Source organism: Mesocricetus auratus, unplaced genomic scaffold, assembly GCF_017639785.1.
Source record: "Mesocricetus auratus isolate SY011 unplaced genomic scaffold, BCM_Maur_2.0 Super-Scaffold_100004, whole genome shotgun sequence".
NCBI lineage: Eukaryota > Metazoa > Chordata > Mammalia > Rodentia > Cricetidae > Mesocricetus > Mesocricetus auratus.
The window spans coordinates 60,041,140-60,055,412 of record NW_024429189.1 but is presented as its reverse complement, the minus strand read 5'-3'; the positions used below and the strand labels follow the sequence as shown (position 1 = coordinate 60,055,412).

Here is a 14,273-nt window from a genome sequence, read left to right as displayed (position 1 = left end):
CTCTGTTAAACTGTTTCCTCAGACTAAAGGACCCATCCCCTAAGATCAGCTGTGAACATGACCTTTCCTTCCTTCCCATTCTCTCATTCATTCATACATATACCTGTAGTTATTCAAAATGTATTCACATCCTTTCTTCCACTTACTGCCTACAAAAATAAAAAACAAACAAACCCACAGCAATCAACCTGAGTGCTGTGGTCAATGACCCTATGACTTACAACACCAGTTCTGCTATGTAGACCTCTTTATGGAAACTGGGATTCTTCAGCTCACCTTTTAATATAACCTTTTATTAATTCTCTGAGAATTTCATACATATATAACACTTTTATCATATTCACCATTATGCCTTCTCCTAACTCCTCCTGTTCCTACTCTCAGCCCCCAGTCAGTTAAATTTTAACACATCACATAGACCCATAGCATTAGTGTACATTGGTGCGAGTAGACAGACACTAAAAAGTCACAATGTTCCTTTTATGTTTTAAACTTCTGGTTGAAAAGAAGCAACTTTTGGTTTTCTCATCCAAGGATATGATAAAAGCAAACCCCTCATTTAAGACATTCTGATCAACAGAACACAGAATTTCATATTTAGACTCATAAAACCAGTTATTTTGACTCTACTGGCAAAAGGTCCTGATTCTTCTCAGATTTTTATTATATTCAAGTAAACGAACTGAACTGACCATCTATATTTTTAGTAAGACATCTGAACTGCCTTTCACTGAAATAGCATAACAAACATGAAGGAAGCCACCAGCACCAACCACTTACTTCCCATGAGCAATGACCAAAATAATAATTTCTGTAGCACAATTAGGTCCCCATTTCTCAAGTTGAGCATCTTATCAACTCTAAAACAATTTGCTCTAGATGTGTGACTCTGATCATCAAGGGGGAAAAAAACAATTTCTAAAGAAATGTGGCAATGTTTCTTTGTACACAGAAAGCACTCTGTATGCAACAACAATTAAAGAAAAAGGCTATGAATTTGACAGAGAGCAAGGATATTCATGGGAGGGGTTTAAGGGAGTAAAAGGAAGGGGAAATGATATAATTATGTTATAATTTAAAAATATTAAAACCTTCAACTTTAGAATTCACAAAAACAGCAAAAAACCACAAAAAACAAAAAGTCTTAGTAACTTAGAATCTACAGATATAACAGAAAAAAGTATGAAAGCATAACTACAAACTGAAAATGAATTTATCTAATGTGGAATGTCTCTGTAGATAACTGCCTTTGGGTCAATGAGAGAGAACTGGAGTGTTTGCTTTTCTTTCCTGTTGATCTAGTTCGTATGAATAAGAACTAAGTTATTTAAAATTAATTCTGACACAACCTACTTGTGTTAAGTCTGCTTCCCAGTTTCATTTGTTTTCCAACATTCCCAGAAACCCAAGTAATAATTATGATAATATGGCAATAAACTAAAAACAAAAACCAAAAACCCAGCAAGTTTATGCAGGGTATACAATAGGAAAAAGCCTAAATCAAAGCCAGCCTTAATATGCACCTAACAAAATACTGTAGTTTACTGGAGCATTTTAGTTTGAATCTTATTTATTCAAACTAAAATGCTCCAGTAAACATAAAATCAAACTTTCATGAAAACCACACATCACTCAACAGAACTTGCCACTGCCATCATCTTCCAGATACTCAAAATCAGCTGTATAAGTCTGCCTGGGTGGCAGGATGAAGTTTTCACTTAATGAGTTAACGCCATCTAGCGGGGACAGTGAAATTTCAGCTGAACCTATTCCATCTCTTCATGTGGTCAAATCTGAATTCAACCAAATCTCTGCTATTAATAAAACAAGTACATTAATGTGACAAACATTCCTACATTAAAAACGGTACAAAATATTTTAAAACTAGCAGTTCCCATGCATAAAGGAACAGCATTCTATCCTTTTCTTCAAATGCACAGAGTAGAAATCAGTGAATACCAACAATATGTACATTTGAGGAGTTCAGAATATTTCAAAATCAAAACAGTCAATGAAAGTGTTGCAATACCAATAACAAAACAATTATTTATTTATTAAGTGTCTTGTCTATGCCAGATATTTGGAGTTTTAATCTTAAAGGTACTTTGGCATCACATAGATGATTCCCTGTGGTTAAAAAAAATAACAAAAATAAAAACAGTAATAATCAAAATGATGCCGTTTCTTCTTTTAAAAAATATTTGTATTATTTTAATTAAGTGTATGTGTCTGTGTGGGGCATATGCATGAGTGCAGACGCCTGTTGAGATCAGATGCATCAGATACCCCTGGAGCTGGAGGTATAGACCATTGTGAGCCATCTATCATGGGTGCTAGAAGCTTAACTCCAGTCTTCTGCAAGAGCAGTACGTGCTCTTTTTTTAAAAAACACTTTTTAATTATATATTTAAATTAGAAACAAGCTTGCTTCCCATGTAAGTCCCATGCCTGCTCCCCGCCCCCCACCAGCTCCACCAGCCTCCACCCAATCCCCACACCATTCCCCAGGGAGGGTAAGGCCCTCCGTGGGGGATCTCTAGAATCTATCATTTTGTTCCAGGGAGGGCCCAGGCCCTCCCCTGAGTGTCTAGATTGAGAGAACATCCTTCATTGTGGGATGGGCGCTCAAAGACCATTTGTGTTCCAGGGATAAATACTGATCTACTATCCAAAGCCCCATAGATTGCCTAGGTCTCCTCACTGACACCACATTCAGGGGGTCTGGATCAGTCCCATGCTGGACTCCCAGCCATCAGTCTGGGGTCAGTAAGTGCTCTTAACGGCTGAGCCACCTCTCTAGCTACACTGACCTTTCTTACTTCAAACATGATGTGGGTGTTCCATCTACCAAACTAGGTCAGTGTATGCATACTGTGTGCCCAACAATACACAAAGCAGTAGGGGGTTTTTGAGAGAGGAAGGACCCCATGGCCTTTAAGAAGTCCAACACCCAGAACCCAGTGGCTCTTTACAGCAGATATGTTTTGTGTTTAATCAGAAATTTTATCCATATCAAGAATAAGCTGTTAACACGAGTATCAGATCCACTATGGTTTTTATTTTAATCAGTTATGTTGATTTAAGGCAAAAATTTATGCAAAAGATACGTACCTTTTATATAGCATAATAATGTACATTCTTTAACATTTTAATGAATAGGATTTATTTTTATCATTTTCAAGTCTTGGTATAATAGGCTCTGCCATTTAAGAATGTACAAGGATCTATCACAATAATCTCCCTTATGTTACTTACATTCCTAATAGCATATTGGCATCTACTTTTTCTCTTTATATTTCTTGGGCATACCATGCCTGAGGTAAGAGAATCTTTGAGTAAGACCTGTTCATTGTTTTCCTATTCACTGACTGGCAGGTAGAAATTAACATAGAATGATGTGTAGAAAGAACTAGAGCCCATTAAATTTTCTGCCTCTGCCTCTTCTGGTTTTGTTCTTTTTTTTTTTTTTTGTGGTGCAACTAGAGAATCAAGTGCTTGTCCCAAGTACCTTTCTGGGAAAATAAACTCTAAATGTTTTATTGCCTTCTGTGTGTGTATGTGTGTGTGTGTGTTAAAACACATAATGTTCAGATGGTAATCCAATATAACTTTGCAATATTTATGGAATCTTCAACTGAAATTTTCCTATGTATAGGTACTTCTATTAAAGAAAATGTAAAGTTCTCCATTGCGGACCTATGTATTGTGGCCACTATGGATCATGTAGTAGACTGGGCACTGAGATTAGCTAAACTTCATAAAAATTCCCTTCTTGTTTTTCCAGAGGAGTCAGAAAACATGTAGCACACATCACATCTTGATCCAGATCTGTTTCACTAGAGAATGTCAATCTTAATGGTTTTTCCATGGGTCAATGATAGAAAATTAGGAAAATGTATGTTTTGGTGGTTGGGTTGACTATCCAGTCTACTTGTGTACTGAAAAAGGAAGAGATACAGCAAGACATGTAGGAATGGGACTGAGACTAGAGCAAAAAATACAGTGCCATTCAGGCAAGATGGCTCAGCAGGTAAAAGTACTTGTCATACAAGCCTCACGACCTGAGTTCAGTGCCCAGGTCCCATAGTGGAAGGAAAAAAAATGTTTCCCAAATGTTGTCTTCTGATCTCACACATGGGTCATGATAGACAGACGACAGACAGACAACACACACACACACACACACACACACACACACACACACACACACACACAAAGGAACTTGGGGAGGAAAGGATTTACTTAGCATATCATTGTTCACCATCAAAGGAAGTCAGAACAAGAACTCAAATAGGACCAGACTAGGGTTAGGTGCTGACGTAGAAGCTGAGGATGAGGGTTGTTGTTTACTGGCTTGCTCCCCATGGCATGCTCAACCTTTTTACTTATAGAATATAGGACCACCAACCCAGGGACAGAGACACCCACAATGGGCTGGGGTCTCCCCCATTAATCAACAATTAAGAAAATACCCTACAGGCTTTCATACAGCCTGATCTTTCTTTCTTTCTTTCTTTCTTTCTTTCTTTCTTTCTTTCTTTCTTCCTTCCTTCCTTCCTTCCTTCCTTCCTTCCTTCCTTCCTTCCTTTCTTAAGATTTATTTACTACATACACACTGTTCTGCCTACATGCCAGAAGAGGGCACCAGATTGAATTGTAGATGGTTGTGATCCACCATGTGGTTGCCGGGAATTGAACTCAAGACCCCTGGAAGAGCAGTCAGTGCTCTTAACCTCTGAGACATCTTCCAGCCCCATACAGCCCGATCTTAAAGAGGCATTTTCTCAATTAAGGTTCCCTCCTATCAGATGATTTTAGCTTGTGTCAAGTAGATATAAAACTGGCCAGAATAGTTCATTTATTTGAAAAAAATGGGAAAATTATATTTATATACCCATATAAATACCTTCATTGAATAAAGTAATTTTGTTAGACATAAGCAAATTCTGCAAGTGTAGAATGCCATTTTCAGCCCCCAAACTTGTCATCCTTATTTACTCCATTCTATGACTGATTGACCAACAATCACCCTACTTCTTAATCAGAACCTACACTCAGACCAGACTCTTTCCTGGTCTTTATTTATTATCTTATTTATTTATGTATTTATTTATTTTATTTTGAGACATGGTCCAGGCTGGCCTCAACTTTGCTATGTAGCAGAGGATGACCTGCTCCTCCTGCCTTCACCTCCTCAGTGCTGGCATTACATGGTGCACCACCACACATAGTTCATATGCTGCTGGGGATTAAACCCACAATTTCAAGCTGCTGGGCAAGTACTGTATCAACTGAGATCTCCCCAACTCCTCCACTGATCTTTAAACAGCATACTGATTCCCACGTTTAAGCTTTTGTTACTGATGTTCATCTTGGAGTACATGTCCATGTATCCCTAAGGGCTCTGATAAAGTCCAATTTTCTACAAAGTTTTTCTTGACTATCAGCCTATGCTGTGTGAAACTTTTTTACATCAAATGTCTGAACTATAGAATAACATCTAAATATGTGACAATAACAGCAGCTCCAGTTATTACAGTATGATGACAGACACTACTCTACGTACACTATGTATTACATAATTGAATATTCTAAGCAATCCAAAAAAACAGATACTATTAATTTGGAAAAGAAGAAGCTAAAGCCAAAAGGGGAACTTTCCAGGGCTCTAAAGGTAGTGCATGGCAGAGGGTAGAGGTCTGACCATGAGATCTGGCTCCAGAGGCCATAATCCTGTGCTCCCACACTGCAACATGGATTCTGTTAGTTACATGTTTATGCATTACTCCAAGGATGAGGGCCATTTTATATCATCTTGAATTTTTTCTGGCCTATATAACATTTCCATAAAAAGTAGACAGAAGGGGAACCAAGAGCAATGACAGTGGCCTTTGTTGTTTTTGCCAACTTCTGTAGTCTCTTTAACCTATAACTTGTGTGGAGGTATTCCACAGCTGGCACTGAGACTTTCCTTTAATAACCCATGTCTTTTGAAGTAGTAGTACACCTAGGAAGGTTACCTCTGTTCACCACCCCCAAACTTTACATTTTGAAATTAGTTTACAAACTAGTGGGTTTCCATAAGGGTTTTTCATATATCCTTGGTTTTAGTTAACATATCCCCTATATTCTCTTCTTTCCCCTTTCTTCCTTACCCCCACTTAAATCTTTAATTTGGAATATTCCCCTCTTCTTTCACTGCACATGTGTTCTACTATCCCTTCCAATTATTTTTTAATTGGGTTGCAAGACAGTAGGTATTCATATAGATTTTCACACTCTTCATTTTAGTTAACCTTCCTTCCTGGCCCTTTTGTTTCCCCCATCTCCTCCTATCCCCTCCCTCTGTGCCTACCAGAATTAGATGGTAAGACCCTATTGATGAAAACACCACATATTTTGGTTGCATGACAGAAAAATCTATCTTAAACTGACTAGGATACATACTTCCTGCTGGCTAGCTTTCATAGTGCCAGAAGGTGCTATACAGGCCACTGGGGGGAAAAGGCATCAATGGTCTTACCACGTGCTGGACCCTGCATACCATAATACCAACCCGCCAGACAAGATGCAGTCATAGTGCAATAGTGTCATGACTGTTATGGAGTAACCAATTACTTTCTAATTTAATTTGAGACCTGCTCCACAGGAGGAAATTCATGCCCAGTACAGTACTCTTGTTCAAAAGTCCATGCAGGGAAGATCTTAAGCCTGAGGTAGAAACCTACTATTGTTATTTTGCCAAATGATCATGTTGTCAAACTGCCTCCTAAATATTTATGTCTATTCCTATAGATCTTTGTCAGAAAATATGTTTTGTAGTAAGCAGTGGTTAATAGAGATTCACAACTGGTCAAGGTATTGAGAATAAGTGCTTGAGAGCATTCAGCCTTAAATGGGACATCTATGTTACACATACACATCCTAGACTCAGCGAACATTGTAGAATAGGGAGTCAATTTAACCACTGGAAGATGAGGAGGAGTGCTGTGAAATGCTATCACTGGAATGCCATGGCTGTTACATTCTTGAATGCACAGCAACTATTGTTACTATACAGAGCCTACACAAGATCAAGCTAGTCAACATTCCAGCATGGATGGGAGAGGGGTTCATGAGACCCCAACCCAGCTTCAGCTATTGGCAGTTGATGGCTTTGTGAGGAGTGCCCATTTTCTTAAGGGACATAGCCACTCCTAGGATGCTCATGGTCCTTTGGATCACCCTATGCCCATGTGCATATGAACAACTCTAACTGGAGGGGACGTAAAAATAAAAAGAAAGGCCGGGCGGTGGTGGTGCACGCCTTTAATCCCAGCACTCGGGAGGCAGAGGCAGGCAGATCTCTGTGAGTTTGAGGCCGGGCTGGACCAATAGCCTCTGAAACAATACAGAGAAACCCTGTCTCGTAAAAACCAATAATAATAATAATAATAATAAAATAAAAAATAAAAAGAAAGAGGACATGGAGTTGGGAGGGGGATGAGTTAGAGTTTAGGGGAAGATGGTGGGGGAGAAGTGGAGGGTGGATATCATCATAATACATTGTATACAGGTAAGAGATTCTCAAAGAACAAACTTAAAAATTTTAAAGAAGCAGACATGTTATTAGTCACTTTATAACTTTTTAAATTGTTAAATATTCTAATTTATCTAGCTTCTAGACAAAGAATATTCCTCCTTCCAGAAAAGAATCAAAAACTTTTGAGAATTTTAAGAAACACTTGTAGAGTCACTTAGCATTATCACCCTAAAAGAAAACAAGTGGCTGGGCATGATGGCACATGCTTTTAATCCCAGCACTGTGAGTCGGAGGTCTACATAGTGAGCTCCAGGACGGCCAGAGCTACATAGGGAGACCCTGTCGTCCCCCCCCAAAAAAAAGAAGAAAGAAAGAAAGAAAGAAAGAAAGAAAGAAAGAAAGAAAGAAAGAAAGAAGAGAAGGGAGGTGGGAGGAAATGAGTGGAGGAACATTCTAGTTTGAGAGTTAACTGTAAAGGATCATTCAAAGATAAAAACTAAAGCTCTTTCCTATCTCATACTCATAAAGTCTCTTGAGTATTTCTAAGAATTAATAATGGAAGTTTAATAATTCAATGATTAAGTCACCTGGGACCAGGTATAACATTAGTCTAAGACATACAACTATTTTTCAAATGTCAGCATTCTATAAATACAACTGACATTACAGTGTACAGAGTATTTCTTTGATACATTACATTACTTATGCCTTGTAAGACTCCTGTGGAGAGATTTACTTTGCAGAAGAGTAAAGTGAAGTTCACATAGATTAGTGACTTGGGTAAATGGCAGAACCAGGACACAAATCTTTGTTTCCTACTTTTAATGCCCACACTCTTCTGCCTTACCCTGTTGGGAATAATGGTATGGATATATCTGAGTATATTTAGGGGAATCTCATCTCCTGAGAATTCAGAATAGTAGAAGTCAACAACAACCACAACACAAAACTCCGAATATCATTCTTCTTAGCTTTGGGAATATAGGTTTCTTAATTCAGTGTGCAAAGTTTTGGCCCAGAAGTCACAGCAAGAAGATATAAAACAAATGTAGGCCCACAGCTTTCCTCCCCCTCTTCTATCCATTTCTGTCCCCCTACTTGGAATGGGTTAGGGTTAGATATGCTAAGGCAGAATTGCTGGCCCAGAGTGATGAAAGCAGCAAGATGGTGCCTCTCTGACCCCTCCAACAGGGTGACCCGGCGCTCAGCTCCTCCAGATAGAAATGTCTCATTCTCTCTAGAATCCCCCCACCAAAAAAACAACAAAAACAAAAAGTTATATTTCTTTTTTTTTTTCCAAGACAGGGTTTCTCTGTATTGTTTTGGAGCCTGTGCTGGAACTTGCTCTGTAGATCAGGCTGGCCTTGAACTCACAGAGATCTACCTGCCTCTGCCTCCCAAGTGCTGGGATTAAAGACATGCGCCCAGTTATACTTCTTTATCACTAATTTTCCTCAAAGAATCAGAGCTTTAGCTTTAATCTTCCCTTTAGAGCAGTGGTTCTCAATGTTCCTAATGCTGTGTGACCCTTTAATACACTTCCTCATGTCGTGGTGGAATCCCCCCTATGAAATTATTTCTGTTGCTACTTTATAACTGTAATTTTGCTACTGTTATGAACCATAATGTAAATATCTGTGTTTTCCAATGGTCTCAGGTGACCCCTGTGAAAGGGTTGCTGGCCCCAAAGGGGCCACGACCCACAGGTTGAGAACTGCTGTACTAGCATGTGGGCTCCTGGAGGACAAGAATCAATTTCTCTAATGTTAACTTCATTTCTCAGTCTGGTGAATAGTAGGATGTTTAAAGGACTTCAACAGCTTAATTGTAGAAATAAGAATGGTACTTTCAAAGACATCTTCTGGCTCCAGAACTTTATGATTTCAAGACAACTCCTACTTGGTACCAATCAGAGCCTTTCCTCTCTGAATTCATGAGGTCTGGCTGAGGACTGTTCTCTGACCCCTGCAGAGTGGAGGTAGGGATAGCTTTAGAATAGTTTTGGTTTTGGTGCTGGAGACGAAGCCCAGGGCCTTCAACACTCTAAGCAAGTACTCAATGAGCAAGCTACAGTCCTAACTTAGGAGCAGTTTTTATTTACTGACTACAAAGCAGTATCTCTTAAATCTTGCCTTATTTATTTACCTTTAAAATTGCATATGCAAAACAAAAGGGAACAAGAAGAGTGTCTTATAAATTAGCTATAATTATAATTTTAGAATGCTATGTATAAGAAGAAGAAACAAACTGCCCACTCAAGGTCTTTTTCTCCATCACCTACTCACAGCTTCCCTGCTTCTTCTCCAAGTTTACCAAGGTACACTACCATGCTCTCCCTTTTGACTGGACAATCCCTACCCTTAAGCCACTTATCCCTGTTGGAAAGAGTCCTTGATCCTCAGCCAAAGGCTCCTCTATCTTCTCCCTCCTTCCCATCCTAATGTGCTCATTTGTCAATTTCCCTTGGAACTGTTCAAACCAGATGCTTTTCAAGTTTCTGTTCTCACCTCCCCTGCCTCATTCCATCTATTCACTCCCAGAGTAACTATATTAAATTCCAATTCCACAGTTATTTTAATCATATACTATGGAAGAAGACATAACTTGGATAAGATTCTGGCCCTTGTGACTGGCTGTATGGGCTCAGACAGTTATTTAACTTTATTCACTTACTGATTTCTTTTATTAAAATTTTATTTTATGTGTATGAGATTTTGTCTTTATATATACATATAAGTATATATCATTCCTTTTACAGAGGCCAGAAGAGGGTGTCAGATCCTCTGGAACTAGAGTTTCAGACACTTGTGAGCTGCCTTGTGGGTCTGGGAATTGAACCTGGGTCCTCTGCAAGAACAGTAAGTGCCCATAACTTCTAAGCCATCTCTCCAGCCCCCTACCTCCTTCTTACTTTTTCTGGTGTTTTGAGACAAGGTTTCTCTGTGTAGCCCTAGCTGTCCTGGAACTCAGTATGTAGACCAGGCTGTCTCCCTAGTATATACCGCAATGCCCAACTTCCTACCCATTTCATAAATAGAGATACAAGTTGAGGATCTTTATCTAAAATGCTTGTTACCAGGGATAGCTCACATGCCAGAGTTTGGGCATTTTGGAATATGTGCATAGACTTTATTTGATGAATATCTCTAATCCAAGAAAGCTAAAATCTAAAGCCTTCTAGGTGCCATACTGCTCCTCAAGTTTCAGATTCTGGATTGGTTTGGATTGGGGTTTTCAAAGTAGAGTGCTCAACTGTAGAAGTATCTGTCTCTGAGAGAAGGAACTACAGAAAGGGTAGAGTGGGACCAAGAGCCCCACAAAACCCAAGTCTGCACCTCCAGCCTTCTGCTCTCCTGTATCCTACCTCACATTTGTACCATAATGTCCCATCAACACCTCCAATCTGGTCTTCTTGGGACCTCTTACAACTGCCCATCTTAATGACAGTCCAGTGGCTCAAGCTGGAAATCTCAGGCATGCTCACCTCCTCGCCCTTACTCAGATACATCTAATGGTCCTGGCACTGCCTTGCACTCGTGACCCACCAGCATTCAGGCTTTCCACTGAGGTGGTCTCTAAGTCCCTCACTGACATCTTCCCACGAAGAGCAGACAGGTTTTTTGTTGGCAGAACAATCCTTTTGTTTTGTTTTATTTTTCAAGAGAGGGTTTCTCTGTGTAACTGTCCCGGCTGTCCTGGAACTCACTTTATAGACCAAGCTGGCCTTGAACTCACTGAGATCCACCTGCCTCTGCCTCCCAAGTGCTGGGATTCAAGGTGTGCACCACCACCGCCCAGTAGAATTTAAAGAGACCTCTTTATGTCATTTCTCTACTTAAGATTTCCCAGCAGCTCTGTAGTAACAAAATAAAACCTCAACTCACAGGTAAGATGTTTAAAGCCCTCACAGCTATACCTCGCCTCCCCAAATGTCCATTCCTTCAAGCACTTTGAATTAGCTGCTACACTCAGAATATGAAATGCTTGTCCCTGACTTGCATCATTGTTTAAAGTATTCCTTGTCTACCACTAAACACCTCTTCCATCTAAACTCTATGAACTCCTTTTTAAAAAGATCTGTTTATTTTTATTTTGTGTGCATAGTGTTTGTGTAAACATATGCATGTGCACCAAGTGTATGCATGGTATCTTCAGAGGCCAGAAGAGGCATCAGATCCACTGGAACCAGTGTGAGTCATTATGCAGATGCTGGGAATCCAGCAAGTGTTTTCACTTCAAAGAGATACCGCTATGTGCTTCCCCTCCTTCTTTTTCTTTTTTTTTTAAATAACTGATCAATTTGTTTTGTTTTTTGAGACAGGATCTCTCTACATAACCCTGGATGTCTCAGAACTCATTATGTAGATCACAGAATTCACAGAGATCTGCTTGCCTCTGCCTCTCAAGTGCTGAAATTAAAGGCATGTGTCATCACATCCAGCTTTTAGATTTATTTTTTAAAACATTCATTATGTGTGTTTACCTGTGTGAACAAATATCCCGGCATGTGTGTGGAAATCAGAAGACAACCTCCAGGAGCAAACAAGTTAGCAGCAGACTGAGCCATCTCGCTGGCCACCTATGAGTTATGCTTCAGGTTTTCATACTAGTATATATTGAGTGGTGACATCCATCAGTCCCTTTGTTCTCCTTGATAGTTTCACTCCTATTTTAATGAGGTACATATGACTCTCTATATGAGTCTGGAACCACAAATGAAAGAGAGTTGTCCTTCTGTGACAGCTTAAGTCACTTAATACGATGATCTCTAATTGCAGCACTTTGCTACAAACACTGTAACTTGGTTCTACTCTATGGATGGAAAAAATTCCGTTGTGTATACATACCACATCTTACCCATTTCTCTGCTGTTGGACGCCTAGACTGACTCTACAGTTTAGCTATCTATTGTGAAGATCATTGCCATAAACATGGATATACAAGTGGACTTGGGAGTTTGGGGTAAAACCCAGCAGTTAAAACCTATCTATTCTTGAAGATCCAGATGAAACAACATTTCTCACACAAAGCTTCCCTATCAGATTAACTTCTCTCTCTTCTAGATTCACAGAACACCTAGATTTGTTCCTTAAACAAAACAACCTGGGAAAGGTTGTTTACCTAGATGCTACAAAATTAATGAAGATTATACAAGTCCAAAAACAAACAGTAGTCACTCCTGTTTAAGAAGCCAGAAGCCATACTTTTGTTCTTAGGTCATCTGTTTGTCTCCCTCTGTCTCTCTGTCTGTCTGTCTCTGTGTTTCCCTCCTTCTCCTCTACTGCACTAATGTATAAATATATTATCTTGATAAATCCTGTACTTTTATTATTTAGTAAACTTCAATTTTACTTCAAAAGACATACCTTTGTCCCTGAAAACTATAATATGCAGATTGACATTAAAAAATCTTACTTTTGTCTTACAAATAAACCCAGATACAATTAAAAAAAAAACCTACCTGTTCTTGGGTGCAACTCACTCATGTGCTCAACCCTCAGCTGGGGTTGCTGTTTGGGGAGATGCTGTAAACTTTGGGAGGCACAGTCTTGTGTGTGGAAGATGGTCACTGTGGTATCTTTAAAGGTTATGCCTGGTCCTTCTGCACTCTCTGCTTCCTGCACACAGGATGAGTCTCTCTTTGCAACAGGGTCCTGGCACCATGGAGTTTTGCCTCACCATAAACTTGGGATCAAATGGACCAAGGACTATGGGCTAAAACATCTGGAACTCTGAGCTTAAATCAACAATTTCCCTCTGAAGTAGCTTATGTCAGGTAAACTACAACAATGTAAAGTAACTTAACATAGTATCAAAAAGAAGGGAAATGCCACCAGCTGTCCACAGCGCATGTTGTTATCTTTCCAAAGTTTCCTACCTTTATGACCTCAAATGGCACATATAGAAAAGGGTGCTGTTTTATTAGATTTTTTTCCCAAGCTATCTGTGGGTATCCCCATGTTTCCTACACTTCCTTATAAAAGCACCAAAATGGACCGATCCAGAATATCCTGACAGCTGGGTGCCATCTCCCCTACTCAGTACCATCGCCTCTACTGCACAGTGTTCAAATTTAATCTCTGGTATATATAGCCAGCTGAGCAAACCTATGGACAAAAATACAAAATTTTGATAAAACTGAAAAAATAAACTATCTAAGCACCTCATCTCTTGTCAATTCAGAGAAACAGCTATCCTAAAGTAGCTGTCTGTAAATATTTAGTTTATATGTCCATTTGAATTCCTTTTAAATCCTACTAACCTATGTGACTGAACTTCTTATTGGAAAGGATAATTACAAATATATATATACATATATATATGTATGTCATATGACTTGGCAAAGGACAGTTTAGCAAATATGAACAAAAATATTGACATGCAAATTGAATCTTTTGATAATTTCAAGAAAGCCAAAACAACAATGATGCTCTATAAAGAATAAGTCCAGGTAGAAGCAGATGGCGGTGCCTACTTAATGGCACTGCTCACCGCTTACCATGATATGCTGTCACAGATGCTCATCACTGATTTCTAAAATAGCACCTCAGAGTAATCCAGCACAGCACAGGATACTTAAACAACACCCATGTATCATCACTGTAGGCAGAAGGAACACACAAACCACATAGAAGCCAATCATAATTAAAGGCAAACTCATCTCATCAAAACATGGGCAAAATAGACAAACAAAAGAAGAAGAATAATATAAGCTTTACCCTTCCTGAAAGTCTTAATCTAGTTTGCTTGT

General features: G+C 39.2%; 1 protein-coding gene across 26 annotated transcripts in view; it reads right to left on the bottom strand.

Moving 5' to 3' along the window:
* Positions 1-14,273, bottom strand: part of Phf21a (PHD finger protein 21A) — a 183,217-nt gene that overhangs the window by 65,105 nt on the left and 103,839 nt on the right. The gene's annotated exons all lie outside the window — the stretch shown is intronic.